Here is a 19,262-nt window from a genome sequence, read left to right as displayed (position 1 = left end):
GCATCTCTCCAGTGGTTGTTGCTGATCTGATATTTCTTTTTAGATTGTGGGCCCATCTTATTGCTTTTTCTGTGTAAACCGCTTTGAAATTTTTTTGTGGACAAATATAAATATTTGTCGTCGTCATCATCATCATCATCCAGGCAAATATGTAACAGCACTGCTGACTGAAGCTGTGCATTCATGTGACAATATTAAACCGCTTTATACTGGGGCAGACAGTTGGCCCATCTAGCCCAGCTCTGTATACTCCAGGGCTGATCAACTTCAGCCCTCCTGCACATGCTGGCTTACAACTCCCATAATCCCTGACTATTGGCCTCTGTGGCTGGGAGGATGGAAGTTGTAGTCCAACAACAGCTGGAGGGCCAAAGTTGTGCAACCCTGGTCTGCTGTAACTGATAGAGGGTCTCTAAGGCTGAGACCTTTCCCGGCCATTTTGCCTGAATTCCTGTCTAGAGATGCCAGTGACTAAAACTGGGACTTGTGTTCTCCCACTGAGCTATATATGGAGTCGCCCATCCTTCATCAGCCTAGAGCATGGGAATGGCCTAGACCAGGTCTTGCCTTTTTATTTTGCCAGCAATTAAGTGGATATACATGGCTGGATGAAAATGTGAGAGTAGCCAAAGGCAGTTGATGGATCAAAGTCATGGCCAGAAAACCTTAGCTGTTCATCAGCCAAGGGAGAAAGAGAGAGGCTCATCCAACATGGGTAGGAGAATCAACCTTCCATAAGCTGGTAGCAGGAGAGGGTTCAAGGAGAAAATGTACACTGTAACACAAACCTTAGAAGACTGAGGGTCAGATCACATATACCCGCTAATAATTTGGTTTTCCAGCATAGCGAAAATTTTCCATCATGATAAATTTTCACTTCACTGAGTGAACAGATTCTATTGAAAAACATTCTTTAAGGTGTTGAATATGAAAGTTCTACCTGTATGTTTGATCCATGGTTACTTATTCATCCTTGCAAAGTGCAGTCATCAAGTGATGGAACAACCATGTGTGAACCAGTCCTCAGAATCTATTTGCCATCTTCACATCATGTGCAAATCTGTATTCAAAGAACCACTGAATATTTTTTCCTGATAGTGAATAAGAATTTGACTGCATTGATATTTTCCTTCTCAAAATCAAGAGAATCAGCTGAGGTCATTTAATTCATGCAAATATGTAAGCTTAACATAGAGGGAGTTTCAGTAGCCAGATATACTTTATGCAACTACCTTTTGCAGTAGCTGCTCAGAGTTTTCAAAAGTCTGCTGGAAGCCACTTGTCCTCTTCAAGAATCACCCATCCTAAATGCCCTCAGGTTAGTTTGTGTGCCTAACCCAGACAGCTGTCCTACATATTCCTTTAATGCCAAGCCAGCTGCCTTTGTCTACTGTGTTCATCCTCTCTGTGGGGCAATTTCACATATAATGATGGCAAGTACGGTAGCGTGATCTGCCAGTTCCTGGTGAGCTCATTTTGTGATATCTGAATCTAGAAATATTGGGTTGCCGAGCAGCATTTCTGTCTCCCCCTGACATCCACCACCCAACTTCAAATCTTGGCTACAGATGTTGGGTGGCAGAGGGAGGTGCTGCTCAGCTTCCCAATATTTCCGGGTTCAGAGTCACGAAATGAGCGGAACTTTCAGCTCTTACTAGGAGCGCACACTCCGTGGGGATGAGCAGTTTGTGCCACCTTCCTTGCTACCGCTCAGTGTCATGTCTACAGGTATGATCCGTACATGACATGTCATCATGAGTTTCCCCAACCCAGTTCTAGGCTAGCCACTGATGGGCAGTGGGCGGGTGGGGGCAGGAAGGGCTCACAACTCAACAAACATAAGTCGTGTTTGCAGCCATTACAGCACAGAGGTGGAAACTCACCACACTAAAGTGGAAGGGATATGAATAACCAGCTCAGAAAGAGTATTAGGAACAACATATCCAATTAGTTGTTCTGCTTACATCTTGTGTTGGTGTTCTAGTGAAAACTAGAATAAGTAATGGAATACTTTAAAATATATAGCTGGTGATATTTAAAGAATCAGACAATTAAAACCCTTTTCTAGTTTCTAAGCACCATAAATAGTAGTAAAAATGTGCCTTGTATTCTTTTCATAAGCCAAAAAGAGGTGTGTGTGCACTGATGTACCTTTTCCAGAGGCTTATTCCACAGTTCGGGCAACTGCTAGAAAGGCCTTAATCCTAGTTTCTTTTCCTTAATAAAGTGGGGTTTAAAAAAACCAACCACCAAAACCTTTCCCCCAATGTGAACACTGAAGAATAACGATGGTCTCCACACCTCTGGACCTTAATTCAAAGATATCCTCCACATCAGTCATTGCATTTGATTAACCACTCACTATCCTGGTGTGTTACTCATTTATATTAACAGTAACAACTCACTATGTACACAATGATTACAATACAATTCAGTGGTGCAGTTGATGAAGCACTGCCTTTTTCCATTGCTTGCCATGAATTTCCTGGTGTCATTACCTGTCCTGCACCCATGGAACCCTTTCATAGAAGTTAAAATTTTACAGGTCAGATTCAGTTCAGGACAGGGAATAGTGTCACTTCCTCCTCCCCATTAGCCTTGTTGAAATAAGAGCATCTCCTTCTCTGTTTGTTTTCAGGAAGACCCTCAAGACACAGCTGTTATCGCAGAGTTTTAATTGGAATTAATTTTAATAATTTGTTTTAATAACTTGTTTAATGAGATTGTTTTAATTATGTTTTGTGGATTTTTAATCTTTTGCTTTTTATATTGTTTTAAATTTTGTACACTGCCTAGGGATGTACATATTCCTATAGAAATATGATAAATAAAATAAATAAAAATAAATAATGGCTGAATATGTGAATACAGAGTATTGAAAACCCCTGTCTTTCTGAGACAATGTGGGTAATAGTTCTGGCTAAGTTGATTGCTCTGTAATGGCTCATTCACATATGCAAGTTATCACTTGATGTTATCAAGTTATCAAGTGAGGAAGCTGCATGCTTGTACTGCTCTCCTGTTAAACATTGGCTGGAGACAGATGAAGACAATAGAGCGACCAGATAAATGAGGGTGTACACCACAGGAACAATGGCTCTATCATACCACTTCAACTCTCTTACAGACTATTAGGAACATGTTCCTCCCCGCTAACTTTGCAAAGAGGCACCTTTTAATGTGGTGATTCTCTTTATGTAGCGGGGGGAGAGTAACTGGCCCTATCCACCTCCAGCACAGTACCTCCAGTGACTGTTGCTGGTGTCTATCTGATGTTTCTTTTTAGATTGTGAGCCCTTTGGGGACAGGGATCCATCTTATCATTTATTCTTTCTCTATGTAAACCGCCCAGAGCCATTTTTGGAAGGGCTGTATAGAAATCAAATAAAATCAAATAAATAAATAAATGTAGGAAGCTGCCATATACTGAGTCAGACCATTGGTCCATCTAGCTCAGTATTGTCTACACAGACTGGCAGTGGCTTCTCCAAGGTTGCAGGCAGGAGTCTCTCTCAGCCCTATCTTGGAGATGCCAGGGAGGGAACTTGGAACCTTCTGCTCTTTCCAGAGCGGCTCCATCCCCAAAGGGGAATATCTTACAGTGCTCACATATCAAGCCTCCCATTCATATGCAACCAGGATGGATCTGGCTTAACTAAGGGTACAAGTCATGCTTGCTACACAAAACCTGCTCTCCTCTCCTGTCTTTATGGTATCCAGTCATTATGGGTATCCTTTAATGAACACCCTGCCCTGCTCTTCAGTGCAGCTACTTTCATTCCTTCTTTCATTTGTAGTGCACTGAGACAAATGCTAGCAGGTATGCAGACAAGGAGCTGATTACTACAGCCCAGCCCAATCACTTCTAAGTATATACTAAGTAAAGTAAAGTATATGACTTTAAATTGCTTGTCCCACTCACTTCAACAGAACTAAGGGTGTCTTCACACATGCATTAAAACATCACAACTTAGTTTATTTCAGTAGCCATGTTAGAACCATGCATTTGGTACTAGTAACACCAAATTCACCAAACTCACAAAAGTACATGTATCACATGTGGTATAATATTATTATTTATTTATTGATTGAATTTTTTATACCACCCAAGACAGCAGCCTCTGTGTGTGTTTGTGTCTGTGTAGACTGATATTTGTTGTCCCAGATTATCGTGGTGTGGTCCTTGCCAAGGAATAACGGCACAGTGATCACACAAGGTTGAGGAATGCTGCCTTCCACCTATTTATAGGCTACTCCCAGGAAGCAGCTCCAAAGGAACACAGGGTAAGCAAGAAAAGAAGGTGTAACCTCACTTCTAAGCCAAACCACACTTTGCTGCCATTACATTACTCATTCATTCATTCATTCAATTTTTATACCGCCCTTCCAAAATTGGCTCAGGGCGGTTTACAAATAAAACAAAAACAATTAAAATCAATCCACAATTAAAAGTTATAAAATACCATAAACCGTTAAACAATAAAACAGTTTAAAAACCCTGAAAAACAGGTACATTTAAAAACCCTTTACAACAATTAAAAAACCCTGGAAGGCCAGGCCAAACAGATAGGTCTTAAGGGCTCTCCTAAAAATCAATAAAGAGTTCAAATTATGGATTTCTGCAGGGAGTGCATTCCACAGCCCTGGAGCGGCTACAGAGGCGGTCTGCTGCTTAGTCACCACCAGACGTACTGGTGGTAACTGGAGACGGACCTCCTCAGATGACCTTAACGTGCAATGGGGATCATACAGAAGAAGGTGCTCTCTGAGGTAACCCGGACCCAAGCCATTTAGGGCTTTAAAGGTAATAACCAGCACTTTGTATTTTGCCCAGAAACATATCGGCAGCCAGAGCAACTGTTTCAAAACAGGCATAATATGGTCTCTCCAAGTTGCCCCAGAGACAACTCCGGGGCACAGATATCACACCAGTTAAAAACACAATCTTTGAAATGGCATAGTATTTTCAGCCATTACTGTGCAAATGTGTACAGTATTTTTGTTTATCTATTAAAATGCCTACCAAAAAGCTATTTCAGCATATTAAATACATATACAAAGCTAACCTTAATTTCTTAAATACAGCTGTTTCAGCTTTAGAAGTTGCACATTGTGTTAGTTTTGAATCCATTGTTCCTCCATCAAAACTCAGCAAACTTGACAGATTCTTATTTTGCATTAAACAATAGCGAGCGCTACATAATACACCACCTGCCTCTCATCAGAAAGGCATTAATAAATTTGGCATATATCCCAGCTACTTGGAAGCAGGAATGTTTCTTGGTCACTGCTTTCAAGTCTTTTAACGGGACATGCACGAGGACTGTATGTTGTGTTGAGTCTGACAGATCTGTTGGATCTGATTTGCCCCATGTCAGGAACTGGTGGAACTCTGTCCAACATGACAGCAGGAACCTTCCCAAGAGTCAGAACTGTCGTGAGGTTCCCAGCTGCTGTGACAACCTCAATCAGAGATCCAACAACTTTATTTGACCCTCACCATTGCTCTATCACCATTTCCTTCTCCTCTTCCTCCTTTCCCTATGAGTGGGTGGAGGCAGGGGACAGGTTGCATTGCTCCCTCCAGAGTGAAGATGAAGCACCTATATACAGGGAGCTGCCTTCAGTAGCTTGCTAGTTAAAATGCTCCCCCCCCACACACACACAACACACACAAACACTTCTTTAACTTTCCTTCCAGTTCCTGTGATGTGCAGATGCTTCAGGGAAGCTGAGTTTTTTCTGAGGCCATAGCCATGACTGCAGCTTCAGAAAAAACTTTCCAGCCCAACCCTACATGATTCAATAGTTGGGAGGGGTTGACATGACCCCTCCTGACAGTCCCATTGTCAAGTCAGGTTGGGTTGCAATCTGACATTTTAAACAGTGCACAGGCCTAACATGCACCTTATTTTAAAACACATGTAGCCTTTGGGCTGCCCTTGAATGTAATCCAGAAACTACAGTTGGTCCAGAACGCAGCAGCCAGGTTGGTCTCTGGGTCATCTCAGCATGACCATATAACTCCTGTACTTAAGGAGCTACACTGGCTGCCAATATGTTTCTGGGCAAAATACAAGGTATTAGTTATAACCTATAAAGCCCTAAACAGCTTGGGCCCGGGGTATTTAAGAGAACGCCTTCTTCGTCATGAACCCCACTGCCCACTGAGATCATCTGGAGAGATCCGTCTGCATTTGCCACCGGCTCATCTGGTGGCCACTCAGGGACGGGCCTTCTCCGCCGCTGCCCCGAGGCTTTGGAATGCACTCCCTAGTGAAATAAGAGCCTCCCCATCTCTGACAGCTTTTAAAAAGTCTTTAAAGACGCATCTGTTCACCCAGGCTTTTAACTAATATTGTTTTAATGGTTTTAATGCTGTTTTAAAATATTGTTTTACAAATTTTAAATTGTTGTAATGTTTTAAACTTTTTGTTTTTGTTTTAACTAAGGTTTTACTTTGTTTTTATTCTGTTGCAAACTGCCCAGAGATGTAAGTTATTAAATAAATAAATACATAAATAAAGAGAAATGGATGTAGTTTGACCAAACATCTTCACCAGAGTACAAAATATAAAGTGAGATTGGCCCTGAATGAAAAAATAATAATAATACTGAGCAAGACCTTTGGCAGTACAACAATTAAGTCATTTTTTGATAGTGTAATGGGAATGTCTTTTTCAATTTTTTTCTTTTAAAATTCACTTGTAGAACCTACTCATATTTTTATATGGCAGACCTGCTACCATACCTAACCTAAAACTAAAAACATAAGAACAGCCCTGCTGGATCAGGCCCAAAGCCAATCTAGTCCAGCATCCTGTTTCACACAGTGGCCCACCAGAAGTCCCAAGCCCACAAGCAAGAGCTGAGGACATTTTCTCTCTTCTACTGTTACTCCCCTGCAACTGGTATTTAGAGGCCTCTTGCCTCTGAGGCTGGGGGTGGCCTATAGCCCTCAGACTAGTAGTCATCGATAGACCTGTCCTCCATGAATTTATCTAACCCCTGCTAGTTGGGCAAAGAGGCAACAACCAGCACAGTATCTCCAGTGACTGTTGCTGGTGTCTGTCATATTTCTTTTTAGATTGTGAGTCCTTTGGAAATCTGTGTAAACCACATTGGAAACTTTGTTTTCCGGCTTTGTTGAAAAGTGATATATAAGCTGTTGTTGTTGTTGTTGTTGTTGTTGTTGTTGTTGTTGTTGTAAACCCCTCTTAAATCCATCCAGGCTATTGGCTGTCATCACATCTTGTTGGCAGAGAATTCCATCAGTTGATTGTGTTGTGTGAAAAAGTATTTCCTTTTGTCAGTCCTAAATTTCTTGGCAGTTAGTTTCATGAGATGACCCCCTGGTTCTAGAGTTATGAGAGAGGGATAAATTTATATCTCTATCAACTTTCTCTACACCATGCATGAGTTTATAGACCTCTATCATGTCTCCCCTCAGTCGTCATCATGTCTCTCCTCAACTAAAAAGCCCCAAGTGTTGTAGCCTTGCCTCATAAGGAAAGTGCTCTAGGCCCCTGATCAACTAATGGAATTCAGTATGTGTTTGTGTGTGAATTTCTCCTCTTAAAGCCAAGGTGGCATTGCATGTAAAGACTTGATGACTACAGAAGAATAATCTCTTCATTCTGCATTCATCCTATATATAAACACTCTTAAAGCATACCTTGTGTGCTTGAGAGATGGAAAGTCAGTATAGGCATTTGTCACTGTATGAGGTAATGTAGGGGGAAGCAGTTCCTTTTCAGAGCTCAACAGTAGCACTAAGTGAAATCAATGGCCAAACAATCTAACACAATTGGTCACATATTGATAGAATTAAACACCGCTGTTAACGTGACTTGTCATTGATCTGACAAAAACAGAGTCCAGGGGTAAAAGTCGCCTGAAGCTTTTAGGCTCTCTGCGTATGCGGCAAAGGTTGGGGAAATTATTCACTCCTTCTGAATCTGACGTAACACTTTAAAACATTTCATTGACCCTATTCTTCATTCCAGAAGAAAAATCCAGAACATTAACCTCTTTGTTAGACTAATAAGCAAGACTGGAAAATTAAAGTTTGGTTTTGCCATCCTATGGAAATAAAAACACATGTTCTGAAAAACACAGTCCCGTATCAAATTCTCCAAAAATGGCAGTCTCGTATCAAATTCTCCCCCTCCATAATAGCTAATAAAACTTATGTCGTATCTGACATAAAGTGACACAAGGAAAACAGCAACTATAAGCATTGCAATTCTGAAAGAGGGCAGACATGCTTATGCAGGGCCCACTCTCCAACCACCACTGTTTACACACACTGATAATGTCATCTGGTTCTGCTGTTTTTCACCCATCCTCGCATGCAAAGTGAATGTGGGAGTTGTGTTGTCTTTGTAATCTGTGAAGCAGAAATTCAGCTTTCAGTCTGCAAAAAAATGTATCTTTTTAAAACAACAGTTGTTTTCGTATTAGTTCATAATGACATAAGAATACAGGCCAGGACATTGTGTGAGTGCATTTTTAAAAACAAAATAAAATGATCATTTGGAAGTGTCGGAAAATCTGGGGCACTGGTGTGCACAATTCCAAGTTTGCACACTTACACTGGCAGAAGACCTTACTGGAGGAGGGCCCTTGTGGAAAAGCCTGTGTCTTATGGGTTCTGCTCTGGTTCCCTGATATCATCGAGATACAACAATGCTATAATGACTCTTAGACAGAGTATTCTGGGTCTGGAATTGATCTGAATCTGGTTCCTAGGTATTCTAGGTAAACCTAGAAGGTGCTAGGTTTAACTTTATGCCAACTAATTATCTTACCAACCTCATAATCCCAAAACACCAGAGGGCATTTACAATGGCAGGTTTTAATGTCCTACCCTCGGCTTTGCTTGAGGGCAAATATTGGAACATCCCACTTCCTGACCGCACATGCCCGTGTGAAGTGAGTGAAGTTGAAATAGTTGTTACGTTCTTTTGCATTGTTCTTTTTATTATCATCAACAATTACAACAAATATTTATATGCCGTTTTTCAACAGAAGTTTCCAAAGCAGTTTACACAGAGAAATAAATAAATGGATCCCTGTCCCCCAAAGGGCTCACAATCTAAAAAGAAACATGATAGACACAAGCAACAGCCACTGGAGGGATGCTGTGCTGGGGTGGGGGTGAATAGGGCGAGTTACTCCCCCCCCCACTAAATAAAGAGAATCGCCACATGAAAAAGGTGCCTCTTTGCTCAGTTAGCAGGGGCAAATCAAGACATTTGCTACCGTTTTATTTTGCCCCTTTCAATGAATTTGCCAGGCAGATTTTATGTTTCTCTCCTCCTTTCAGAACAGAACCCAACCATATCCTATAGCATGACTAGGCTAACCAAACAGTTAATCAAAAAGTAACTAATTCTGGGTGCTAAGAGTTGTTTATTTAAATGCTTTTTTGATGGTTTCACATACTGTACTAAATCTATGTTGAATTCTTTTTTTCTTTTCCTTTTTTATTCTATGTGATTTAGTGTATTAATAGCTGGTAATTGACTGTAATAAAATTTCATTCCTTCGTCCTGTTGAGAGGTCAACGAGGCACCTTCTTTCATTCACCAAGGCATTTGGGTAGGTAGATGAGGATAGTGGAGCTCTCTGAGAAGAGCTGGTCTTGTGGTGAGAGCTGGTCTTGTGGTAGCAAGCATGACTTGTCCCCTTAAGCTAAGCAGAATCCATCCTGGTTGCATATGAATGGGAGACTAGAAGTGTGAGCACTGTAAGATATTCCCCTCAGGGGATGGAGTCGCTCTGGGAAGAGCATCTAGGCTCCAAGTGCCTTCCCTGGTTTCTCCAAGATAGGGCTGAGAGAGATTCCTGTCTGCAGCCTTGGAGAAGCTGCTGCCAGTCTGTGTAGACAATACTGAGCGAGATGGACCTATGGTCTGACTCAGTATATGGCAGCTTCCTATGTTCCTATGTGGTAGCAAGCAGGAATTGCCCCCTTTGCTAAGCAGGGTCTGCCTGTTTGCATTTTGGACTACAGTGACTACATGTGAGCACTGTCTGCTATAATATATTCTCCTTAGGGGATGGGGCCATAGCTCAGTGGTGGAACATCTGCTTGCATTCACTCCCTGGCATCTCCAGGTAGGGCTGAGACAGACTCCTGCCTGAAACCTTGAAGTGCAGCACTCAGCCGCCACCCACAGCTGCCGCAGCTGTGGGCTACCCTCAGCACAGTATTATGCTTGGCTGCCAGCATAACTTGGGCAAACAGTGGGCAGCAGCACAGCCATCCCCAGCCCCTGAGCTGGGACATTCTTGGAATAATTTGGGAGCCCCAGGATGTGTGGGGGACCAGACTGTGATAATATACGAACTGGGCTTTAGGGTAGGATTGACTTCGATCCAGGAGAAACAGAGAGCATGTGACTCATGCTTCCTGTTTCTTCATTTCTCCATCAGCTCAAGAATAAAAACTTAACTCCTGCCCTCCTGAATGACAGATGTGCAAGCTTCTAATGCAAGAGAAGCATGGATGTCTGTGGGAGATGCAAAACCTGCTAACTTGGCAAAGAGGCACCTTTTAACGTGGCGATCCTCTTTTATTTAGCAGGGGGGGAGTAACTGGCCCTATCCACCCCCAGCACAGTACCTCCAGTGACTGCTGCTGGTGTCTATTTTATATTTCTTTTTAGATTGTGAGCCCTTTAGGGACAGGGATCCATCTTATTTATGTATTCTTTCTCTGTGTAAACCACCCTGAGCCGTTTTTGGAAGGGTAGTATAGAAATTGAATAAATAAACAAGCAAATAAATAAATAATAAAAAGTTCTATTTGAATGTGGCAGAGCAGATGTGGAGACAGGAACTGTGAAGCATGTGTATTATTTCCTGATTCCCCCAGCATTCCTTTTGCACCCAAAGCTGCTCTCATGCAGGCAATGAGAAACTAAGAATTCCACATTTCTCTTGGGAAATGATGAAACTGTAGTTCCTTAAGATCAGCTGTTTCAAAGTTTAATAAGAGATATTCAACTATTTAGCACTAGCATCTAATTTTCAAGAGTCCCACCCCCTTTAGGTACTAAAATAAGAATAAGATTACTGTATTAGTTGAAGTGGAAGTTGCCTTGCCCCAACGTGTCCCTAACTGCCGACATTTCAATCTCCTATAATGCGACATTACATGTGATATTCACATTTATCTTTATCATCAGAATACATCATAATTAGAATGATCATCTTCATGGCAAGTGAAAAAAAATCACATGTTGAAAAGTATAACCTCCTCCTCCTCCTCTACTCGGGTTTTTGGCTCTCTGGCAGTTCATTCCTTCTGCCATACTTTCATTCCTCTGCTAGCCGTTACAAATGCTTGCTTTCCTTTGATGCATTAAATTAAAACTATTTTTAAAGTAACATTTTTGTTACGGTCCATCTCCTGGCTGCTGTTGAACACCAACATGCATGATGAATATCAAATAAAAACTTAGGTAGAAAATTGCAGCCATGCTTAAGTATAGAATATATCTACTGTTCTGCTGAATGGATTGGCAGGTACATTTTAACATCCCAGTGATCAGGGTTGGACTTTAATGGACAATGTCAATGCAGCCCGGAAGCAGAGAAAGAGCTTGCAAGAGGATTAATATGTACCTTAGCCCTCTCGTGCCTGTTATTTCTATTCTTTTATATGTTGATACACTGGTTATTCTAATAGTCAAACTAAAGTCCAGTTAACATACAGTATGATGAGAGAGACAATGGAGCCATTTCCATGTGTCTAGTTCCCATACCATCCCGGTAATATCAGTAGGAAGCAATCATGTTGAGGTGGTTACTTCTGAGAGCTGGGGGCAGTAACTAACATTCTTTTGAAAGACTTGTGGCTGGTCTTGGGACTGCTTCTCTGTCAGTTTGGCTGAAGGATGTCTCTTAGCTTGTTAGGGGATGGTGAGATGGGGTGTGTGGTTCCTCAGTAGGGGGCAGCTATTCCACTGGTGGCGGGACACAGAAGAAAGAGCATTGGCAGGTCCGCAGGCCATTACAGGGGAAGGGAAAACAGAAACTTAATTGTTGTTTTTCCTTCCAGCTGCCCTGTCAACTCTTTGACCTTGGAGAGCAGTGCCAACTACCTGCAAAACCTTACCTTGCTCTGTCCTTTGCAATGCCAAATTGGTCCAAAATAAATTAGAAATTATCCATGGATTGTGGATGAGGGAGCTGAACTGGCTTTAAGGAGACCTGGTCGGGAGAGGCTAGTGGCCCAGTTTGGTCCCAGCTTCTCCCTACAGAATACTCTGTTGTGGAGCAGGTGAGAGGATGTGGGTGTGGGTAGATTGGGACACCCTGCTGCTCAACAGAATCCTTAACCAAGCTATCAGATTTGGTTGCAGTGTTGGCATTGGAGACGCTCAGGTTGATGGTGGTGGGTTACTTCAGTATTCACTTTGGGACTGAATTGGCAGGAGCAGCTTGGGAATTCATAGCGGCCATTGCAACTATGGGCCTTTCCCAAGTGGTCTCAGGTCCGATGCATGTTTGTTTGTTTGTTTAACATATTTTTATACCACCCAAAACTTACGTCTCTGGTGGTTTACAACAAGCATGTTGCTGATCTTATGCTCAATTTGGTTTTTTGCTCTGATCAGGGAGGTTTTCGGTGGGTGGGGACCCCATTGTCATGGATGAACCACCGCCTGGTGAAGGTTCAATATGTAGCCGCTAGTCACCTCTTAAGTGGTGAAGGGCCTATTAGGATGGTCCGTTTGAGGAGGCTATTGGATCCAATAGGATTACAAGAAACCTTGGAGGGTTTTAATGTTGGCGCTGCCAGTGATCTTGTTGACACTCTGGTGGAAAAGTAGAATAATTAGATTACTAGGGTGATAGACTTGATCACTCCTAAGCATCCTCTCCAACCCACTTCTAAATTATCTCCATGGCGTACGGAAAAACTACGGGAGCTGAAGTGGCTAGGCAGACAACTAGAGCGCAAATGGAGAAGGACTCAACTTGAATCCGACAGATTATAGCACAGAGCACAATTGAAGATCTATGTTCTGGCAATGTGTGCAGCAAAGAAGAGATTCTTGTCCAGTGGAATTATTGAGGGTGGTACAGGCTCCTTCCGCTCCACCTTTGGAGCCATTGGTTAGCTGCTGTGAGCCTTTTAAGGAGTTTTTTGTGGACAAAATCTCTTATATTTGAGCCGACCTGGATTCCATTGCTGGTGCAGGGTCTTTAGCAACTCCTCTTGTGTGATCAAACTGGATCAGTTTCAGATTGTGATTTCTGAGGATGTGAACAAGCTGCTTGGAACTGTGCATCCTATCACCTGTTCTCTTGACCTTTGTCCTCCATGGCTTATATTATCAAGCAGGGAGATTGTTGGATTAACTAGAGTGCCTAGTTGAGATCATAAATGCTTCTCTGAGGGAAGGTAGGATGCCTCCTTGTTTAAAGGAGGCAATTATTAGACCTCTTTTAAAGAAGCCTACACTGGATCTCTCAGAATTAGGCCTGTCTCCAATCTCCTGTGGTTGGCCAAGGTGATTGAGAAGATAGCGGCCTCTCAATTCCAGGCAGTCTTGGATGAAACAGATTATTTAGACCCATTTCAAACTGGATTTTGGGCAGGTTCTGGGGAGGAGACTGCCTTGGTTGGCCTGATGGGTGATCTCCAGAGGGAGTGTTGATCCTTTTGGCTCTCTCGGCGGCTTTTGATACCATCAACCATGGTATCCTTCTGGATCGCCTGGGGGGACTGGGCGTAGGGGGCACTGCTTTGCAGTTGTTCCACTCATATCTCTTGGGCAGATTTCAGAAAGTGTTACTTGGAGACTGCTGCTTTACAAAGTGAGATATTTTGTATGGTGTTCCTCTGGGTTCCATCTTGTCTTCAGTTCTTTTTAACATCTGCATGAAACCCCTGGGAGAGGTCATCAGGGGATTTGATGCAGGGTATTATTAGTACGTTGAAGAATACCCAAATCTATTTTTCCATGTCAGCGTGATCAGGCAATGGCATAACTTCTCTAAATGCCTGCATCAAGTAATGGGCTGGATGAGGAATAACAAACTGAGATTAAATCCAAACAAGGTGCTCATTGTAGGAAGCCACAGTTTGGGAAATGGGATAGATCTGCTGGTTATGGATAGGGTTACACTCAATCTGAAGAGAAGCCAGAATATAGGGTTATACTCCCCCGGAAGGAGCAGGTTCACAGTTTGGGAATACTTCTGGGCCCAACCTTCTCTCTGATAGCTCATGTGGAGGCGGTGGCCAGGAGTGCTTTCTATCAGCTTCAGCTGGTTCGCCAACTGTGCCATTTTCTTGGAAGTGAGTGACATTAAGACAGTGATGCACATGCTGGTAACCTCCAGGCTTGACTACTGCAATGCACTCTATGTGGAGCTGCCTTTCTACATAGTCTGGAAACTGCAATTGGTGCAGAATGCTGCTGCCAGATTGGTCTCTGGAATGTCCCAAAGAGACCATATTACTCCAGTTTTAAAAAAAGAACTACACTGGCTACCAATAGGTTTCTGGGCAAAATACAAAGTGCTGGTTATTGCATATAAAGCTCTTAACGGCTTAGGCCCAGGGTATTTGGGCCCAGGAAACACTTTCTTTGTTATGAATCCTGTCACCTATTAAGATCTTCAGGTGAGGTTTGTCTGAGGGTGCCACCGGCTCGTCTGGTGACAACTCAAAGGCAATGCTTTCTCTGTAGTTGCCCCAAGGCTGTGGAATGCACTTCCTGCTGAGATCAGAACTGTTCCATCCCTGTTGGCTTTTAGGAAACAACTAAAGACACATCTCTTCAGCCAAGTTTTTTTAGCTATCTGGTAGTTTTTATGGGTATTTTAATTTGATCGTTTTATATGTTTTAATTGTTAAATGGGTTTGTTTTGTTGCGGTGAACTGCCTAGAGACTTTGGTAGTGGGTGGTATACAAATATGTTAAATACATAAATACTTTCCACACTGTACATATTATCTGCAAAATTGCTCCCAATGTAGGATGCAGTCACATGGTAATTCCACATCACTCTTGTAACATGTGATTTAATACTAAAATGAATACGTGCTGAATACATTGACAACCTTGTGTTGTCAATGTAACTAAATTGGCTTAAGTTCGAACACTTGGCTTACCAAGTTCAGGGCTGATCCTGCTAATGTTGCTCTGTAATTTTCCATCTAAATGAGCTCTCTGAATCTGTAAGGTAAAGTGTTGTCCAGTTGGTATCAATTCCTGGTGACCACAGAGCCCTGTGGTTGTCTTTGGTAGAATACAGGAGAGGTTTACCATTGCCTCCTCCTATACAGTATGAGAAGATGCCTTTCAGCATCTTCCTATATTGCTGCTGCCCTATATAGGCGTTTCCCATAGTCTGGGAAACATACCAGCGGGGATTCGGACCGGCAACCTCTGGCTTGCTAGTCAAGTCATTTCCCTGCTGCACCATTAGGTGGCAAAAACAAACTATCCCATCTGCAGTTTGCGCAACCTGCTTCTCCCCTTATGTCACACATCTTCATGGAGATGATAAAGAAGACCATCTGAAAATGTTGGAGGAAAAATACGAAAATATGCAATGTCATGCTGGATCAGACCACAAATCCAACTACTTCTACCACTTGCAAGCTAGATGATTCTTGAAGGCCACAAGGTGAGCATGAAACTGATAAACATCTCTTGTTCTTTGTTCCCAACATCTGCATTTGACACCTCTAAACATCTGCACTTAACACTTCCACTGAGCTACCCTGACTAATAGCTGCTTTTAGTCCTGTCACTCATGCATTTGTCTGAACCTTTTTGTAAAAGCTAACGAAGCTAGCAGCCATCACATCTTGTGGTGAATATCATAATTTAATTATGAGTTGCATGAAGAAGTGCTTCCTTTCATCCATCCCAAAACTAATGCAAATCAAATTAATTAAGGGTATTCACACAATATAATGGGCGAGTAGGCAGTGGAAGACGATAAAACGAATGTTGCCTGGAGCACAGAGTGCACTCCCAGATGAGCCATGCTGCGCCAAGCAGCTTGGATCTCCTGAGTCTGGGACAAGTTGTCCCGGCCTCTGTGTATCCCACAATGCACCGTGCAGTGAGTGCAGTGCATTAGGAGACTCCCCCAGGAGATGGGCACTCTAAGTGCCTCTCTATGTGTGTGCTTGTGCTGCAAGCGCATGATCCCATCAGCCGGGTTAAGGGTGTGCTCATGCCTTTAACCTCAGCGAAAGGCTGGGCTAAAAGGTGGGGTTAGGCTGGGCAGGAGTGCCAGGATTGGGAGCGATCCCGGCGCTCCACACGAGCCGCCTAACCCAGCCGGGCTGCCCAGGCTAGGGCTAGGCTGTTTGTGACAACAGCCTTATTGTGTTCTGTTATAATGAGGGGGAGAACTTTTTGATCATTTTCCCCATAGCATATTTTGTGGGTAAAATTGAAATTCCCCCCAGAGACCCTCAAAAAATCAGACCTACACTAGGAAAACTCTATGCTAGTGTAGGTCTGATCTCTTAAGGATCTTTGTGGGGAATTTCAGCTAATATTGCACAAGCAATTACTTTTGATGGCACAAGCAATTACTTTTGAATTATGTGAAAACTCTGCAGGACCTGGAAGTTGTATTTGTGTGTGAACATGGCCAGAAAGAAATTAGCTAGTTATCTAGTTTCAAGCTATCTAAATATCTAAATCAGGCATCCCCAAACTGCGGCCCTCCAGATGTTGCTGAACTACAACTCCCAGCATCCCTAGACACAATTTTTTGTGGCTGGGTATGCTGGAAGTTGTAGTTCAGCAACATCTGGAGGGCCGCAGTTTGGGGATGCCTGATCTAAATCATCTAATTATTAGATAATTTAGCTAATATCTAAATTATATATTAATCTAGATATTAAGCAAATTAGTTAATCTCTTCTCTAAATTTGAATATTTAATCTGAATGCACACCCACAAGGTGAAATTGATAAATTACTATATCCTGGATGATACATTTTCCAAGATGCAGTAAATGTTGATAATCCCCACATGGAAGTATATTCAATAGAAATCTTTCTTTCCTATGCAAAAATATGGGGAAAGATAGTAGTTGTGGCAAAAATGACGGGTGGGTGGGTGGTGGGGAACCACCACGTGGTGTTACATATTAAAAATACACACTGGGACTCTGGATTCAATTGGCCTTATTAGTACTGGTTTAATGCTAGATACAGGTTGCTTATTTTAAGCTGTACAAATTGATTTAACTCCCTCTATAGTTGAGTTATAAAGAACACAGTTAGAAGGGAATTAAATGTGGCATGAGTTTCAAGACACTCTGCTTCTCTATAACATTTTCTAAGGAAGGATTGTTTTGTTTATCTGCTTTTATAACCGTCTATATAGAATTATATGTTTGAGCTCTATTTAATTGCAGTGTGGCCATAGAATAAAATCTAAAAGGGGCTTCTAATTGACTGGTGCCTTTGGCCTTCCTTTGTTCATGAAATGCTTAATGCATCTTAACAGAGCAAGCCGGAGCTTATTTCTTTTCTTAGACAATTGCCTGGCCAAGAACAGCTCTTTAGAAGAGTGTGAGAGTTCCCTGATGCATTATAATATATAAACCCTATTCATTCCTTGTTTGTTTGTTTTTCAAATTTGTAGACCACCGCACACTTCTGTCTCTGGGCAATTTAAAGCCTGTAGACACAGAACCCAAGTCCAGAGCCCACAGGAGTAGTCCACACACCTTCACTGATGTGTTCTTAAACCACTATTATGCTCCTCCACTATCTATGCATATTGCATTTGTTTGCAGAGATGAATGCTGTACTTGGGAGCCATCTTCTCCGCACCCAGCATTCTTAATCACCAAGAAGATTGCTGCCTGAGTTCAGTCTTTGCCTCTACACACAAACAATGTATATATAGAGAACGGGGGGTGGGGGCATGGTTTAAGCATATATTTCCTGGTGCATGGGGTGAGGCTTGCTGCCACTCTCCTATGGGCACTGTACCTTGGCTCAGTGTCTGTGGTTTCAATAAAGAGTGAACAAGGCTGTAGCCATGTGAAGCAAGTTTCATAATCAATTAACCTAACTCTCACTACCTGGATCCTGAACTGTTTTTGGAATTCATAGGTGCCATGAATGACACTCATCTCAAGAGAAAGTCTTAATCCTTCAAATGAGAGGTCGGAAAGCCTTTGGAATGATAGAGTAGGGAAGATAACGTCATGAATATCTGCCAATACTGCTTTAGAATGTTGTGCTTAATGGCATCATCTATAAATAACTGCTGCTCATAGGATTCCTCCTGAATCCTGTGATTAATTGAAATCACAGATGCCCTTGGATTGTAACCCGATCAAAGAGAAAGTTGCCTGAAATCTAGACCTTTGAAACATGGCACACCAAATTATTAGGATCTCTTTCTGTAAATTAATATGGCAGATATTTATTCAAGTGGTACACAGAAGTGGAGAAGTTAAAGACGATTTGCCAGCAATCTAGTGCAGCAACCAAGATGCTAATGTGCATATGGAGCTTCACCACTGGCAAGAGCTTCCCCATTCACATGGAGTGGGAGACCTGTGTGTTTTTCTGAGGGATGCAGACCTCCCCACTCCCTTGAAGAGAGTGAATGGTACAGACTGCAGAGGCCAAATGCTCAGGGCAGATAGGGGGTTCTGCATCAGAGTGGATTGCTCATCTTACTAGCTGCATCCCTCCTTTGAGCACAGCATAGGTGTGTCACTGCCAAATGAAGAAGATTGGAAGCTTTCATCAAGTTGCACGCTCTGTTGTATCTGTGTAATCAGTCTGAATAGGCCATTAATAATTGTATACCCATGGTAGTGATTTATGGTAGCAACATTGGATAAAATAGTTGTCAATTCCACTCAGGTTTTAGAGGCACTGGTGAATTTGGATTTGTAAACTCCCAGGACAATTGCTAGTGACTTTCCTATTATATTTTAGTAGCCTTTTGCAACATGAGACTTTAAGGTAGCACAGGAATAAGATTGTGATATTACCTTTATATGGTTTGGGCTCAAGAGTCGAATTGCTCTGTTAGTCCTAGTGAACTGGAAGTTTGGGATGTGGATGTCACTTTTGGATGACCCTGTTTATCTGGAGCCATTCCAATCCAGCTTCCAACCTCCATTTGCTACTGAAACTGTGGAGGTAACAAAGAGCCTGGGCACCATGTTGAGCTGAAACTAACTTTTATCTTTCCTTTGCTAACCTTTCCCCTCTCCCCACACAGTGCCATCTAGCA

At 42.3% G+C, this 19,262-nt stretch overlaps 1 protein-coding gene across 4 annotated transcripts in view; it reads left to right on the top strand.

Annotated features, from left to right (window-relative positions):
- Window positions 1–19,262, top strand: part of POU6F2 (POU class 6 homeobox 2) — a 559,658-nt gene that overhangs the window by 223,535 nt on the left and 316,861 nt on the right. The window lies entirely within an intron of this gene.

This window comes from Hemicordylus capensis, chromosome 6, assembly GCF_027244095.1.
Source record: "Hemicordylus capensis ecotype Gifberg chromosome 6, rHemCap1.1.pri, whole genome shotgun sequence".
Lineage (NCBI taxonomy): Eukaryota > Metazoa > Chordata > Lepidosauria > Squamata > Cordylidae > Hemicordylus > Hemicordylus capensis.
This window is presented reverse-complemented; position numbering and strand designations above follow the sequence as displayed.